This window comes from Miscanthus floridulus, chromosome 5 (genome assembly GCF_019320115.1).
Source record: "Miscanthus floridulus cultivar M001 chromosome 5, ASM1932011v1, whole genome shotgun sequence".
Classification (NCBI taxonomy): Eukaryota; Viridiplantae; Streptophyta; class Magnoliopsida; order Poales; family Poaceae; genus Miscanthus; species Miscanthus floridulus.
This window is the reverse complement of record NC_089584.1, coordinates 130055626-130071450: the sequence shown is the minus strand read 5'-3', so window position 1 is coordinate 130071450 and position 15825 is coordinate 130055626.

Genomic DNA, 15825 nt, shown 5'->3' with positions numbered 1-15825 from the left:
ATGTTGTGCACGTCGCAGGGGAACTCGGTGCCTAAGCACCTACTTCCTTACGCGCGGGCCATTGCGGAGGCCCCGCTCGACGACGTTCCACAGTTCAGCTGTATATTGGCGGCCACCTACAGGGGTCTTTGCACGGGCTGCTGCAAGGTAGCCTCGGCGGAGCCAATATTCCTTGGTTGCCTGTTGCTGCTTCAGCTGTGGTCGTACCCGATCAGGAGCTGCCTTTGGACCACGACGATGTCGACAGGCCCACGATGGGGTCGTTGTGGTGCTTGAGGAAGGTACGGTGCTTCAACTACAATTATTCGATTCATATTATGTACATTGCCTATAGTTGTTAGCAATCACCTTTATTGAGATTTTATTTGTTGTAGGGATCGTGGGTTGGGGTGCAGTCGAAGAAGTCATACTCGGACTTCGTGGGTCAGTTCGACGCTCTTGTCGACACTGGCGTGAGGTGGAGACCCTACACCATCGAGGAGGTGCAGGCTCGTGCCCCGCACGGCCTCTCTTCGTTGTGCTATCGGGACATGGAGTACTGGAGGACGACGAGGCCACTTGTCTACGACATCCACGTCGAGGACTACGCTGTTCACCGTGTCATTCCTGTTACGTCTCTTGTCCTGGCGGCCGTTCACAGGTACACCCCACCCTTTGATTCGCCTTCCAATATGGATTTTTCGTTTATCTAACTCGTTGCACGATGGTTATGTTAGGGCTAGCCGTCAGGGTGGTGGTGGTGGTGGGCCTGGGTCCAGTGGGCTCCGAGGATGGTTCAGTGGGTCGACATGTGGACGACCGCTTTAGACGAGGTGGTGCAGGAGGATCGTACGCACGACGACGACGCTTTCGCAACGTACCTTCGGTGGTTCTTGCCGAGGACCAGGACGCAGGTCACGTACGTTCCGAGTCAGCCACCGACGGAGACCGCGCCTGTCACGCAGACGTGCCCGCGCTCGAGGGACGTCAACTTCGATGTCGCGGTAAGCTTCTGCATCATTTGTTACTAAAACTGGATCATGTGGTGTCGCTAAGTTGAACCATATTCTCTTGCCAAAAGTACGACGTTATTACAGAGGTCGCCACTGAGCTGAGGTACGGCGTCGAGCACTGCGACCTCATGAGTACGAGGGACCACGAGACGCTGTACAAGAGGGCCTTGGGCGTCTGCAGTAGGTTCCTTAGGGCCGTCAGCTGCCGTGGCGTTCGCGGGGACGTCGTGCTTCCACCACGGGCTGCATACCCCCGTTCGTCCTCTCCAGCTCCTACGCACCAGGCCGGTATGTCCTCTCAACCACCCGTTCGTCCGCCGTACCCGGGCCCCTGTACTGCACCACAGGCACATGCGCCAGCGGCCGGGGCGTCCAGGGGCACACCGGCACCACCACCATTTTGGCATGCCGCCGCCGGCCCGTCCACTCTTCCGCAGTACATGACCCCGACAGGTACGTGAACGTTATTTTGTCGTACATCATTGACGAAATGTTGTCCGATTCACCTTACTAACTAATAATTTTATTAACACAGCCCCGCAGATGTACGGTGGTTACAGTGGAGCGGGGCCCTCTTCAGCTGCACCAGGTATAGAGCTCAGCTACGCCACTACGGTGCGTGATGAATACATGTTTTCTATTCCATTTTAAATACGCAACGAAACTAACAATACCATTTCCTTCGTTGCATAACAGGGTTCGCAGACCGCGGAGGGGCTTCGGAGGACTCCATCGAGGAGGAGGGACAGAGGTCCAGCGTCCATGCATGGGTGGACGATTTTTTCGGACCCGAGCCTGACGTGATCGGTGGCTCGCAGTTGCGTGACGCCCTGGAGGCTCCTACACAGGGGGCGACACAGGAGCTCGCGACACCACCTGCGGCCGCAGCGGGACGTCCGCCTCGCGACGTTGCCCCACAGGACCCCTTGACGTACGACCAGCAGCAGACAGAACAGCGCAGCGGGCAGCGAGGCGTGGTCGTGGTCGGGGTGACCAGCCTCGTTTTAAGCGAGGACGCATTTAGTGCGTAGGACCTTTTTTTATCTTTTGTACGCCGGTGCAGGCTATCATGTGTACGATTGTATAACGTACGATGTGTGGTCATTCGCATACTGCTCGGCCGTTAGTTTAATGATTTCGTGAACTCAGGCCCCGTTTAGATTAAAAAAATTTGTGCAGTATCCGTCACATTAAATCTTACGCCACATGCATAGAGTACTAAATGTAGATGGAAAAAAAACTAATTGCACAGTTGGACGAGAAATCGCGAGACGAAACTTTCGAACCTAATTAGTCCATAATTAGACACTAATTACCAAATACAAACGAAAGTGCTATAGTAGCCAAAACCCAAAATTTTTTGGATCTAAACGGGGCCTCACTCTACCTCTCTCAAAAATATCATAAAAAATTAAAGGAACAATACTAAAAAAAATTAAGTTCCGTGTTGCAATGGAACTAGATAATTGAAATATTAGATAAAAATGAAGGAAAATTATTTGATAAAAGTCAACAAGAATGAAGGAAAAATAATCGATAAAAATGAAGGAAAAATATATGATAAAAGTCAAAAACGGCGGAAGAGCCCTTACCGCCGTTTCATACGGCAAAAGGGCCTTACCGCCGTTTGGTGCGGCGGCATAAGTCTATTTTTGCAATTTTTTCGTTCGACTATTTATTTCTGCAAAATCATAAAAAATATAAAAATAGTGTTACACTCGGCAAAGATTTTATCGCTAAAGAGATGTTTGTCGAGTGTCAAACGTCGGGCACTCGGCAAAGACTATGCCGAGTTCAAAAAAACACTCGACAAATATTTTTCAGGAAAAAAAAACAAGTCCCGCCGCCACAACCACCACCACAGCCGCCGGTCACCACCACCACCACCACCACCACGCCCCGCCGCCGGCCACCACCACGTCGCCCGTCGGCGCGCTCCTCCCTGACGGATTCGCCATCGGAGGGCACCTCCCCAACGGATCCGCCGCCTCCACGCTGTTGCTCCCCACCGGATCCGCCCGGCGCCGCCGTGGATCTGATCACCGGCGAGGGAGAGAGTGAGGGAGATGAAGAGAGGAAAAGAGAGGGAGATGGGGAGAGCTGACCTACCTCGGACCCACGTCGGCCGCCACAACCCCATCGTCGTCGGATCCGAGCCCCAGCAGCCGGATCCGACGCATGCCGCCGTCGCGAGGCCCACCCGCCGCGGATCCACCGCCGTGGAGCTCCCCTTGGCCCTCCTCGCCGGATCCAATGCCAACTGCCGTCGCGAGGACCACCCGTCGTGGATCCGTCAGCCTGGAGCTCGCCTTGGCCCTCCACGCCGGTGGCAAAAGAAGGGAGGGGAGGGGCGCCCGCCGGGGAAGAAGAAGGGGAGGGGAGGGACGCCCGCCGGAGGAGAAGAGGGGGGAGGGGGAGGGGGAGGGGGGGGGGGGGGGACGGGCCACTGGTAGGGGAAGAAGGGAGGGGAGGGTCACGGCGCAGGCGGGGGAAGAAGGGAGGGGAGGGGCGCCCATGGGGAAGAAGAGAGGGGAGGGAGCGGCGGCGGTCGGATCCGAGGAGGAGGAGGAGGGGAGGGCGGGGCCGCGCCGGAAAGGGAGGGGAGGGGCGCGCCGGAGGAGGGGAGGGAGGGGAGCGGCGCGGCGGTGCCGAAGAGAGGGCGTGGGCGGGCGGATCTGGGAGGAGGCAGGGGAGGAGGGAGGGGAGCTGAGGGGAGAGAGGGGAGGGGCGACGGCGGTTAACTAAGTGGTTTTTTTCCTTTGCCAAGTGTCCTAGATCCGGGCACTCGGGAAAGTTTTTTTTTCATTTTTTTATCCTTCTTTCCTAGAAAAAAGATTTTTTTTCCTTTGTCGAGTGTCCTACATCTAGGCACTCGATAAAGTTTTTTTCATTTTTATCCTTCTCCTTCTTTCCTAGAAAAAAGATTTTATTTATTTACCGAGTGTCCTAGATCTAGGCACTCGGTAAAGTTTTTTTTCATTTTTTTCTTCTCCTTCTTTTCCAGAAAAAGGATTTTATTTCTTTGCTGAGTGTAAAAAAACACTCGGCAAACTCCCTATTTGTCGAGTGTTTTTTTGACACTCGGCAAACCTCCTCTTTACCAAGTGTTTTTTTTGTCGAATGTTTTTAGCGCAGCACTCGACAAAGAACATGTTTGCCAAGTGCCTGAGAGAATAAACTCGGCAAACATAAAAACTCTCAGCAAATTTGACGTTTCCGGTAGTGAGCCCTGCTAAACTGGCTCTTAATTGAGTTGGCTACATGCTGCAGTGTGACATGGGCTGCGAACACAGGCAGGCCGTCGGTCGTCTCACACCATTGCACACTCAGCCCAAAGAGGCCCAGTTGAAAATAAGCAATCTGCTCGCATAAAACCAAGCCTCGGGCGCCAACGCGCTTGTAGCGCAGTGGTGAGCGCTCCCATCGTGGAGGCCACCCACCCGCGTTCGAATCCCAGTTGTGGATCGGCCGGGTGTGGCACCGGGGGGTATTTCCCCATATTTGTTTCGTGCAGGTCCTGGACAATCGCGTGGCGCTAGTATTTCCCCCATATTTGTTTCGTGCAGTTCCTGAACACTCGCGTGGCGCTAGTATTTCCCCATATTTGTTTCGTGCAGGTCCTAGATACTCGCGTGGCGCTACAATAGGACTACGATGTGCTCGTCGTCTATGAGGCTCGTATGGCTTCAGTGATCTTCAGAAGGACGCTTGAGGTGTATAAGTTATAATTTCTATAGGTGTGCGTGTGTGTGGTGGTGTGAGTGTGTTGTGTAGAGTATAGATACTCCAACTTGTACACTAGGAGTCCAGGTTAAAAAAAAAACCTGGCCTCGGGCCAGGACGGTGTGTGTGTGTGTGTTAGGCTGCCCCTTTGGTTACCACACGCCTGGACTCTTGGTGATCAGTTTGGTCATGCATTCACATTAGTCATGTATTCACGTTAGCCTCGGCAGGCTATATATATGTAACCTCTTGTGACGTATAATCATCAATGAAAGTGCGCATGATTATCTCCGCTCGTACAGACGCAACAACCGCTACCCACGCAAGGAAGCAGAACACTGACACAACCGCTACCTTAACCGTTAACGGTCATAGGCCACCGCATGCTCCCATGGATCCCGATTCTGCCGCCGCCTCGTCGGCCCCTACATGGCGCCGCGCGCTGGAGGGGGCACAGGAGCCGGAGCTTGGCTGGAGGGTGAAGGAGCTGGAGGAGGCGGTGGGGCGGCTGAGGGTGGAGAAGGAGGCCGCGGTGGCACTGCTGCCTGCGGGCAGAGCTGGACGCGAAGCGCGGGGCCGCGGAGACCGCGGCGAGCGAGGCGATGCTGATGATCGCGCGGCTGCAGAGCGAGAAGGCGGCGGCGCTGATCGAGGCCCGCGAGTTCCACCGCCTCGCCGAGGGCCGCGCCGGCCGCGACCACGAGCTGTAGGATGAGCTCGCATCCGCGCTCGCCGCGTCGTATGCTACCCTCCGCGCCCACGGCATCGACCCTGAGGATGAAGAGGACGGCGGTAATTATGATGATAAGGAGGAGCATTCCGTCGAACACCTCGATGCGGAGGCGGAGGTGGACGGAGAGAGCCGAGACAGCGACGTGGAGACCAAGTGCGCGATGGTCGAGATCGAGAAGGCGTCGCCCTCGCCCCCACCGCCTACGTGTGACAGCCCTAGTAGTTAAAGCAGCTAAATTAGGGAATCATCAAAGTGATTAAGAAACTAAATCAAAGACTCAACAAAGGGATTAAGGAATAAGTTAAAGCTAACTCTAAGTTGCTAAGAGTTAAGAACCCAAAAACATCTTAGATTTTGGCTAAATGTTAAAAACTTCTCCTGTAGAGAATAACTTGTGAGGCCGATAAAAACCAACTTCATATAAAAACTTAAATTTTAGCCAATATAAAAGTGGTAGGACTTTTCAAGTTGAACACCTTCCACTCACAACACTTCTTCTGATTTTGAGCAGAGGATGTTCCAAAATCGAGTAGACGATCGGCCAAATTTCAAATCCGATTCAAAAATAGCTTTGACCGACGACGTTCCACCAAAGATCCTACCATCCTATCTCCAACTTCGTCGAGCTTTTCCTTGTTGACCTTTATAAAAGTCATAGCACATACCTTGTTCCCGAACTCTCACTTTTGGAAATTCAACCACGTAGTTCGAACTTGATGTGAGAATACGCGTTAAACCCGACACCTTCACCACGACACGCATCACAAGCATCATCATGCATATTTAAGCATCATGAACATCCATTTGTGCATCATAGACCATCATGAGTCTCGTTTTTGCATAAATGAACTTTGTAACCATGCTAAGTGCCCAGAATTTTGTTATTTATTGGTGAAAATCAAATTTATGAAGGAACCTCAATTTCTTCCATACCACTGTGCCCCCAAATATTTTATTCCAATACTAGACATCATTTAGTGATTTTAAAATATTTTTACCAATTTTTTCAGAGTTGTTTGATTGGGTTAAAAATTCATTTAAAATTCAATTTTAGCTGTTTTGCTTTGACAATTGTGTGCAAACCATAACAGATTTTGAGTTGATTCTTGTGGCATTAGATTCTTGGTGATTTTAGCTTTCCAGCGAGTATTTTTGGAGAATTTTTGGACACCGGTAGTTAGGTCGTTTAAGGGGACAAAGTTGGCACGATGTTTTTCTTGGTTGGGCCCACTCGTCAGGTCACCTTCTTCTTCCTCGTCGCCAGAGGACGCGAGCGTATTGGAGTGCAGGGCCCGAGCACCACCTGGCCGGCACCCATGGGAGCTTCCCTTACCTCCAATCCTTGCGCCCGGGGGTGAGTCACCATGACATCCTTATCCTCGCCCTCCCCCTCCTATATAAAGCCCCAACCCTCCCCTTCCTCCTCCACCATTAACAAGAACCCAAGCTCCAACTTTTCCCCATGTTCACCGGCAAAATCCGCCGTGGTTGGTGAACCTCCAGCCAATTCCTAGCATCAGGTTTCAAGATTGATGCAACACATGCACCAACACGATCAATAATGATATGATCCACTTCATATCATCACATGATCTTGTTGGTTCATCGATCTTGACTTCACTTGCTTTTCACCGTTGCCTTCATCCATCGGCGCCAAGTCTTGCTTAAGCTTCACTGTCACGTGGTCCATCGCTCCAAAGCCTCCAACTTGCCCTTCATGCTTGCAACCGGTCCATCAAGCCAAGTCATATCTTGATCTTCTCCACCTTGATCACATGACTCAATGTCATGTCTCGTTTGCGACCTCCTTCATCATCACATGTGTGAGCTTTGCAACATCTCCAAGCCATTTTCACCTTCATGGTATATGTTGCTCACACATATGTACCTATAGACTAATCACCTGTATATCTCACATAAACACAATTAGTCCATCTAGGTTGTCACTCAATTACCAAAACCACACAAGGACCTTTCAATCTTCCCCTTTTTGGTAATTGATGACAACTCTACAAAGATATGGAAATTAAGCTCTTTTGGATTCATGTTGCTTGCCCAAGCAATTTTACCATATAAAAATGATTTTGGACAAGTACCAGAAACCCAAAATAGTAGTATTAGCTCCCCCTACATATATGCTAGAGTGTTTGATTTGAAGCTCGCACATATGCATAGATTAGAAATGTGGGAGAGTAATTACTACCTAATGATGCTAAAGTGTATAGAATAAACCTTTGAAGTGTGATACCAATCAGAGTTGCACCTTTAAGTTCATCCTTAGCACCATGGTTAGCTAGATAACACTTGGAAAAATAAAAGGCACTAGATACCTCGTGAGATCAACATTAAAAGCAAGGTACTAGCATTACTTGAAAAACATACCAAGTGTTTAGCTATCATCCTATGCATACTAGTTTTCATTTCATCAATCAAATTCTACAACTAGCATACCTCACACAAGCATGCATATTGAAATTTAAGAACTTATGCAATGCAAGCAAGCACATGAATATGCACATACCAAATGCAATCAATCAAAGTTCATGAGCTTGTTCCCTCTACTTGTGTGCTTCTCTTGTCCAAGAATTTTGACCCATCTCTTTTCTCTAATGTTGCTCCCTCTTTGTCCATGTCCATGTCCAACCTCTATTTCTTTTAGCTTTCAATCTTTCCCAAGCTTTTATATCTTATCTCTCCCCTTGTTCAATCTCAATCTCAAAGTTTTCATATCTTTGTACAATCTCTCCCCCTTTGTCATCAATTTCCATAAAAGGTGTGCTTCTTATTGATGCAAAGGTATGCATTTTGGGGTAGATGGTTGAGGCTTGAATCTTGCATTTTTTATGGACATCACTTGATTATTGGGATGACACCACTTGTAATTTGTACCACTTATATCTAGTGTAAGGCTTCTTGAGATACCACACATAGAATCTTTGATCTTGATATCAATTTGTGTGACACCTCCTCCTATATGATAGCATGGGTCATCCATTTGATACACTTGGACTCTTGTAGGTGAGGGATGCATTCTTCATTTGATGATCACTTAAAGTTAAGGATCACTTGTGGAACCATCGTCTTGCATGATTGATACTATGTGTAGATGTGATACCACTTGAAAGAATCTTCTAGTATGGGACCACTTATTGGATTTATTAATAAAAACTATTTCTCAAACATTTGCTATCTTCATGAGTACCACTTATAGGATATTGCTTGTGAGTTGATTTAGACATCACTTGTAGATTCGATAAAATACTTGAGTCTAGATACTCCTTGAAATAAACAAATTAGATATCCATTTGCATTGTTGTCTTATGCTTGTACTCTTATCATTATCATGAGCTTCTAATATTGACTTGAACTAAATTGATTTGCCTAAGCTTCCAAGTCCGGTTTGAACTAATGATAAGCTTCTTCACACCTCTTGTAAGGGTTATCTTGCCAATGTTGTACTTGTCACTTGTTAGCAATCCAAATTAAGTCAGGTAATTGGGTTCACTAGCTTATGAACAAGTTCATATACTAACCACTAGATCAATTAATCATTCAAGCAATAGTGGTAGGCTATGAATTTAAACATTTCATTTGTTATGCATGATCCTATGAAGCATGCACTATATGCACTAACCGCATACTAGTAAGAGATAAAATGATCATGCACATTACAATGATACCTTTGCTATGTTGGAGTAGAGGATAATCACATATATTTCAATTCATTACTCCAATAGCAATGTGAAGTTCAATTATAAGCTTGGTGAAGACCAATAGATACCATTTTGAATTCCATTCTTCACCCATATGAAATGAATACCACTTATGATCAAGTGCACTTTCTTGTTGTGGTTGGATTGCTTCATCTTTTGATCTTTGCTTGCATGAGAGAACTATTTGGAATACCACTTGAAATATCATGACTAGCTCTCTTTTTTATGTTGCTTGCTTTTCTTGATCAGCTCTTTTGATTGCTTCAACTAAGCATCTCAAATGTTCCTCGGATCACCATGTCGGGTACCTTAGAATGGGGTACCCCAAGCAAAACATCAAATGGGTTGCCCCAGTCCCATCTAAAAAATAACGATGATAAAAGCAAAAAGGTAAGTCGTGGGCCCCTCCCCGTTGCGACCAGGCCCACTGGGTCCTCCTCCTCCTCGCCTCGAGCCCCGAGAAGGAGGTCTCGACATCCTGGCGAGGCTCCCCAGGGAAGGCCTCAGCAGGGAACGCCGTCTCCACCTCGCCCGAGGCTCTCCTCAGAAGGCCTCGGCAGGAGGCGCGTTCTCCGTATCGCGTGAGGCCTCTCGCGCGAAGCCTCGGCAAGGAGCCTGATCCCCGTCTCGCGCGAGGCCCCATTCTCCGTGTCGCTCGAGGCCGGCTTGCCCGTGGTCCGTCGCCCCCCGCCTCGGCCGACCCTCCCGACAGCCGGTCATGTCCCATTAATGCTTTCAACCACTCCCGTGATCTCAGCCGGACAGCGGCTCAACGTCATAGAAAGACCGACGCGACCCGAAGTCACATCAGCACCATACCGGCTAGGACAGGGCACGGCGGGGATTACCGGCCACTGTGTCCAAACACTGTGACCACGATCAGCCGCCGTCAGCGCCTGGGACAGGATATGGCGGGGATTACCGGCCACTGTGTCCAAACACTGTGACCACGATCAGCCGCCGTCAGCGCCTGGGACAGGATATGGTGGGGGTTACTGGCCACTATGTCCTACCACTGTGTCCACGATCAGCCGCCCGCTCAAGGCCTCGGCGCTGTACACCAAGGCCTCGGCACTGTACATCAGGGCCTCGGCAATATTGGGGTCCGGCCTGCCGAGACCCCCCACCGCAGTACCAGCCTCGGCCCCGACCAAGTTTCGGCCTCGTGCATAGTCTGTCCCCAGCGGCTTATGGTCGCCGCCACATCCACTCCGAGGCATTCCTAGGGCTCCCACGACGCACAGGATCTGATGGGATGACCACGCCGTCCTAGTACTCCAAGGATGGGCCACTCCGACGACCACGCCGCCATAGGAACAGGCCACAGGGCTTGGACATGCCGTCCCTGGCGGCATGACGCCGCATAGTAATACATGTACTGCCCTTGTCCCCCCTTCAACTATAAAAGGAGAGGACTTGGGCCACTTAGAAGGGACGCCTGGAGAACACACACACACGCACACCTTCCAGCCGCTTGAGAGCAACGTCTCAGACGGCCCCACGACACCCTGCCGAGACCTGGGACAAGTTCCCTCTCTGCCTTAGCTTGTAACCCCCTACTACGAGCACTTCGGTGCAAGGAATACAAGTTCTATCCCTCAGACTAGACGTAGGGCGCCGATTGCCTGAACCAGTATAAACCTTGTGTCTCTTTGCATCACCATCCAGAATCGGGAGCACGCAGAACAAATTCACTAGTCGGTTGAGGACCCCCCGGTCCGAAACACTGATAGTTGGCGCGCCAGGTAGGGGATGTCTGCGTGTCAGTTTCGTCATCCCAGCAGGTTCCGGATGGCAGACCCCGTGCGACCATTGCGTCTCGGCACCGTAGTTTGGTTTGGGAGCCTAGAGTTCATGTCTCTAGGGCATGAGTACAACATGGTACTCCTCGCTCCTCAAGCCCCACCGCCCGACGATGAAGTTATGCACTGGTAGCCCAGGCGCAGGCGACGCCCGGGCGGCCGCTCTCGCCGTGCTCGCTAAGCACGACACGAGCAAGACCACCCCGACGCTACGCGAACCCGGGGCGGCACGCCACTCCCCGCCGATATCCTACGACCAGCTGTTGGTACGGGGTCCCTGGCTGGGGACCTGTCTGGCCTGAGCTTGGACAAAGGGAAATCGCTGGTGGCTCGCGATGATGCCCAGTCGTCAAGCTCCGCTCCACCACTCCCTGAAGAACCGACCCCAGCGGAGCAGAATCTGGCAACGACATCATCCCCATACCCCTTTGGGTTGAAAAATGCCGCCGCTTCTTACACCTACGCATACGCTGCTGCTCATGAGGGTCCCTCAGAACGCTGCTAGCACTTCGGTCTCGACCTAAGCACCCACGCTGACTCCTCGGATGAGGACGGGGCATGGCCCGGAGTGGATTTCTCCGGGCTCCATGACCCTGGGACTTTGCGCCAATTCTTGGCCGCAAGCGACTACTGCTTCGGTTACTCCGACTCCGATGACGAGGGCACTTACGACCCCACTCGTGAGTGTTTTCACGTCGGGCTCGGGATGCCGAGGGCAGGCGAAGAGGATGAGGGGGCAGGTAGCCGCTCCCCACTTCGTCTAGGGGCGGGCGCCGTCATGCCCCCACGCAATGCCCTACCGACCGCACGAAATGAGAACGTCGCTCTTGCACGACCTCAGCGCCCAGACCTAGAGCAACTCCGTGAGCTCCAGGCCAAGGTCGAGCAAGACCAACTCCTTCTGCAGCAGCTTCGAGACTCTCTTGAATAGGAACAGCGAGGCCGCGGCGAAGGTGGGGGAGCCCGACGAAGAGCTCGCGATGTGTATCACCGCATCCATGACGACGAAGGGAGCGAGCAACCCCCAGTCTTCAATCGTGCCAGCCAGAACGTTGCGGCTGCGGCAATGCTGGTTCGCGCAATGCCTGAGCCTTCTACCACGGAGGGGCGGCGGGTCCGCGGCGAGCTCCGCGATCTCCTAGAGACCGCTGCGGTTCAGCGGGCCGAGAGTTCCGCCTCTCGACGGCGCGGGGGCGCCTCGAACCTTCTCACGGCACCGCCTCGGCAGGACAGGGAAGCCCTGGCTCGTCCCAACCCCGACCGAGCGCCGATAGCTCACAGGGTCCCCGTGCTTCTGGACCGCCTTGGCAGTCGACGCGAGGTGCAGGGAGACCATGAGGTGGTCAGCAGGCGACGACGCCATGACAATGAGGGGCCCGCTTGGGGCTACCACCCACACCGAGGTGGTCGCTACGACAGCGGTGAGGACCGCAGTCCTTCCCCTAAGCCGCCAGGCCCTCGAGTCTTCAGCAGGGCCATCCACGCTACTCCTTTCCCCGCCTGGTTCCGACAGCCGGCCAATCTCGTGAAGTACAGCGGCGAGACCAACCCAGAGCTCTGGCTTGCCGATTACCGCCTGGCCTGCTAGCTAGGTGGCGCGGACGATGACCTGCTCATCATCCGCAATCTCCCTTTGCTCTTGTCGGACTCGGCACGAGCCTGGCTCGAGCATCTCCCTCCCTCGCAAATCCACGACTGGCGCGATTTGGTTAGGATCTTCGTCGGGAACTTCCAGGGCACGTACGTGCGCCCTGGGAATTCCTGGGATCTTAAGAGCTATCGCCAGAAGCCGGACGAGTCTCTCCGAGACTTCATGTGGCGCTTCTCCAAATAATGCACCGAGCTACCCAGCGTCGGCGACTCGGAGATCGTCCAGGCTTTCCCCTCCGGCACCACTTGTCGGGACTTGGTCTGAGAGTTAGGTCGTAATGTCTCGCGCTCTGCTGCCGCGCTCCTCGACATCGCCACCAGCTTCGCCTCAGGAGAAGAGGCTGTCGGAGCCATCTTCCCCGACGCCGATACCAAGGGTAAGCGGAGGGAAGAGGCCCCCGAGGCCTCAGCCTCCCACCTCCCTAAGAAAAAGAAAAAGGGGCGCCTAGGGAGGCAGGAGGTCCTGGAGGCTGATCTGGTCACGACCATAGAGCGCAAGAGTCCTCGAGGCCCCAAAGGCCCTAGGCCCTTCGACGACATGCTTAAGAAACCCTACCCTTACCACCAGGGCCCGGTCAGGCACGCTCTCGAGGATTGCACCATGCTGCGGTGCTACTACGCCAGGCTCGGGCTCCCCGACGATGACGCCAAGCAGAAAGGCGCCGGCGGTCGGGACGAAGACAAGGACGACGGGTTCCCTGAGGTACGCAACGCTTTCATGATCTTCGGTGGGCCCTCGGCATGCCTTACGGTGCGGCAGCGTAAGAGGGAACGCCGAGAAGTCTTCTCGGTCAAGGTGGCCACCCCCTAGTACCTCGACTGGTCTCAAGAGGCGATCACCTTCGATCGAGGTGACCACCGCGACCGTATTCCGAATCCCGGGCAGTACCCACTGGTCGTCGACCTGATCATCGGCAACACCCGACTCTCCAAGGTGTTGATGGACGGAGGCAGCGGCCTCAACATCCTCTACGCCAACACCCTGGAGCTCTTGGAGATCGACCGGTCGAGGCTACAAGGCGACGTCGCACCCTTCCACGGCATCATGCCAGGGAAGCGCACGTGACCCCTCGGGCGCATCAACCTTCCTATCTGCTTTGGCACCCCTTCCAACTACCGCAAGGAAGTCCTCACCTTCGAGGTAGTCGGGTTTGGGGGAGCCTACCATGCCATTCTGGGGCGACCGTGCTACGCCAAGTTCATGGCAGTGCCCAACTATACCTACCTCAAGCTCAAGATGCCAGGCCCTAATGGTGTCATCACAATCGAGTCCACGTACGGACATGCATACGACTGCGATGTCGAGTGCATCGAGTACGCCGAGGCTCTTGCGGAGGCTGAGACCCTCATCGCCCACCTCGACCAACTCAGTGGCGAGGTGCCTGACTCCAAGCGTTGCGCGGGGGTGTTCGAGCCCGCTGAAACCATCAAACTCATCCCGGTCGACCCCGCATGCCCCGATGACCGAGCGCTGAGGATCAGCGCCACCCTTGACATCAAATAGGAAGCCGTGCTCGTCGACTTTCTCCGTGCGAACGCTGAAATATTCACATGGAGTCCCTCGGACATGCCGGGCATACCAAGGGAAGTCGCCGAGCACGCCCTGGACATCCGGGCTAGATCTAGACCGGCGAGGCAACGCCTGTGCCGCTTCGACAAAGAAAAGCGCAGGGCCATCGGAGAGGAGGTACAGAAACTCTTGGCGGCCGGGTTCATCAAGGAAGTATCCCACCCAGAGTGGTTGGCTAACCCTGTTTTAGTCAAGAAGAAAAACGGGAAATGGAGGATGTGTGTAGACTACACCGGTCTGAATAAAGCCTGTCCAAAGGTCCCCTTCCCATTACCTCGAATTGATCAAATCGTTGATTCCACCGCAGGGTGCGAGACCCTGTCTTTCCTCGATGCGTACTCTGGTTACCATCAGATCAAGATGAAAGAGTCCAACCAGCTCGCGACTTCTTTCATCACACCGTTTGGCATGTACTGCTACGTGACGATGCCCTTCGGCCTCAGAAACGTAGGTGCCACATACCAGCGGTGCATGACCCAGGTCTTTGGCGACAACATCGGGCAGACCGTCGAGGCCTACGTAGACGACATCGTGGTCAAAACCAGAAAGGCTGAAAATCTCATGAATGACTTGAGGGTGACCTTCAAATGCCTTAGAGAGAAGGGCATCAAGCTCAACCCCGAGAAGTGTGTGTTTGGGGTCCCCCGAGGCATGCTCTTGGGATTCATAGTCTCGGAACACGGCATTGAGGCCAACCCAGAGAAGGTCTCGGCTATAACCAGCATGGGACCAATTAGAGACCTCAAGGGAGTACAGAGGGTCATGGGATGCCTCGTGGCCCTGAGCCGCTTCATCTCGCGCCTCGGCGAAAAAGGTTTGCCTCTGTACCGACTCTTGAGAAAGTCCAAGCGTTTTTCCTGGACCCCCAAGGCCAAGTAAGCCCTCGACAAACTCAAGAGGCTGCTCACCAATCCTCCCGTTCTGATACCCCTGACCTTGGACGAGGCCCTCTTACTCTACGTCGCCGCAACAACCCAAGTGGTCAGCGCCGCCGTAGTAGTAGAGAGGCAGGAAGAAGGGCATACTCTGCCTACCCAGCGACCGGTCTATTTCATCAGTGAGGTGCTCTCCGAGACCAAAGCACGCTACCCCCACATCCAGAAGCTAGTCTACGCCGTGGTCCTGGCCCGGCGCAAACTGCGCCACTACTTCGAGTCGCACCCAGTGACTGTGGTATCATCCTTCCCCCTAGGCGAGATAGTTCATAATTGGGAGGCCTCGGGCAGGATAGCCAAGTGGGCTGTCGAGCTTATGCGGGAAACCTTGACCTTTGCGCCTCGAAAAGCGATCAAGTCTCAGGTCTTGGCCGATTTCGTGGCCGAATGGACAGATACTCAATTGCCACCTGCTCAGATTTAGATGGAGTGCTGGACCCCGTACTTCGACGGATCCCTGATGAAGACCAAGGCAGGCGCGGGTCTGCTCTTCATTTCGCCCCTCGGAGTACACATGCGCTACATGGTGCGGCTCCACTTCACCGCCTCAACAACGTGGCCGAATACGAGGCCCTCATCAATGGCTTACAAGTCACCATCGAGCTTGGGGCACGGCGCCTCGACGTCCGAGGCGACTCGCGGCTCGCGGCTCGTCATAGACCAAGTGATGAAGGAGTCAAACTGCCTCGACCCTAAAATGGAGGCTT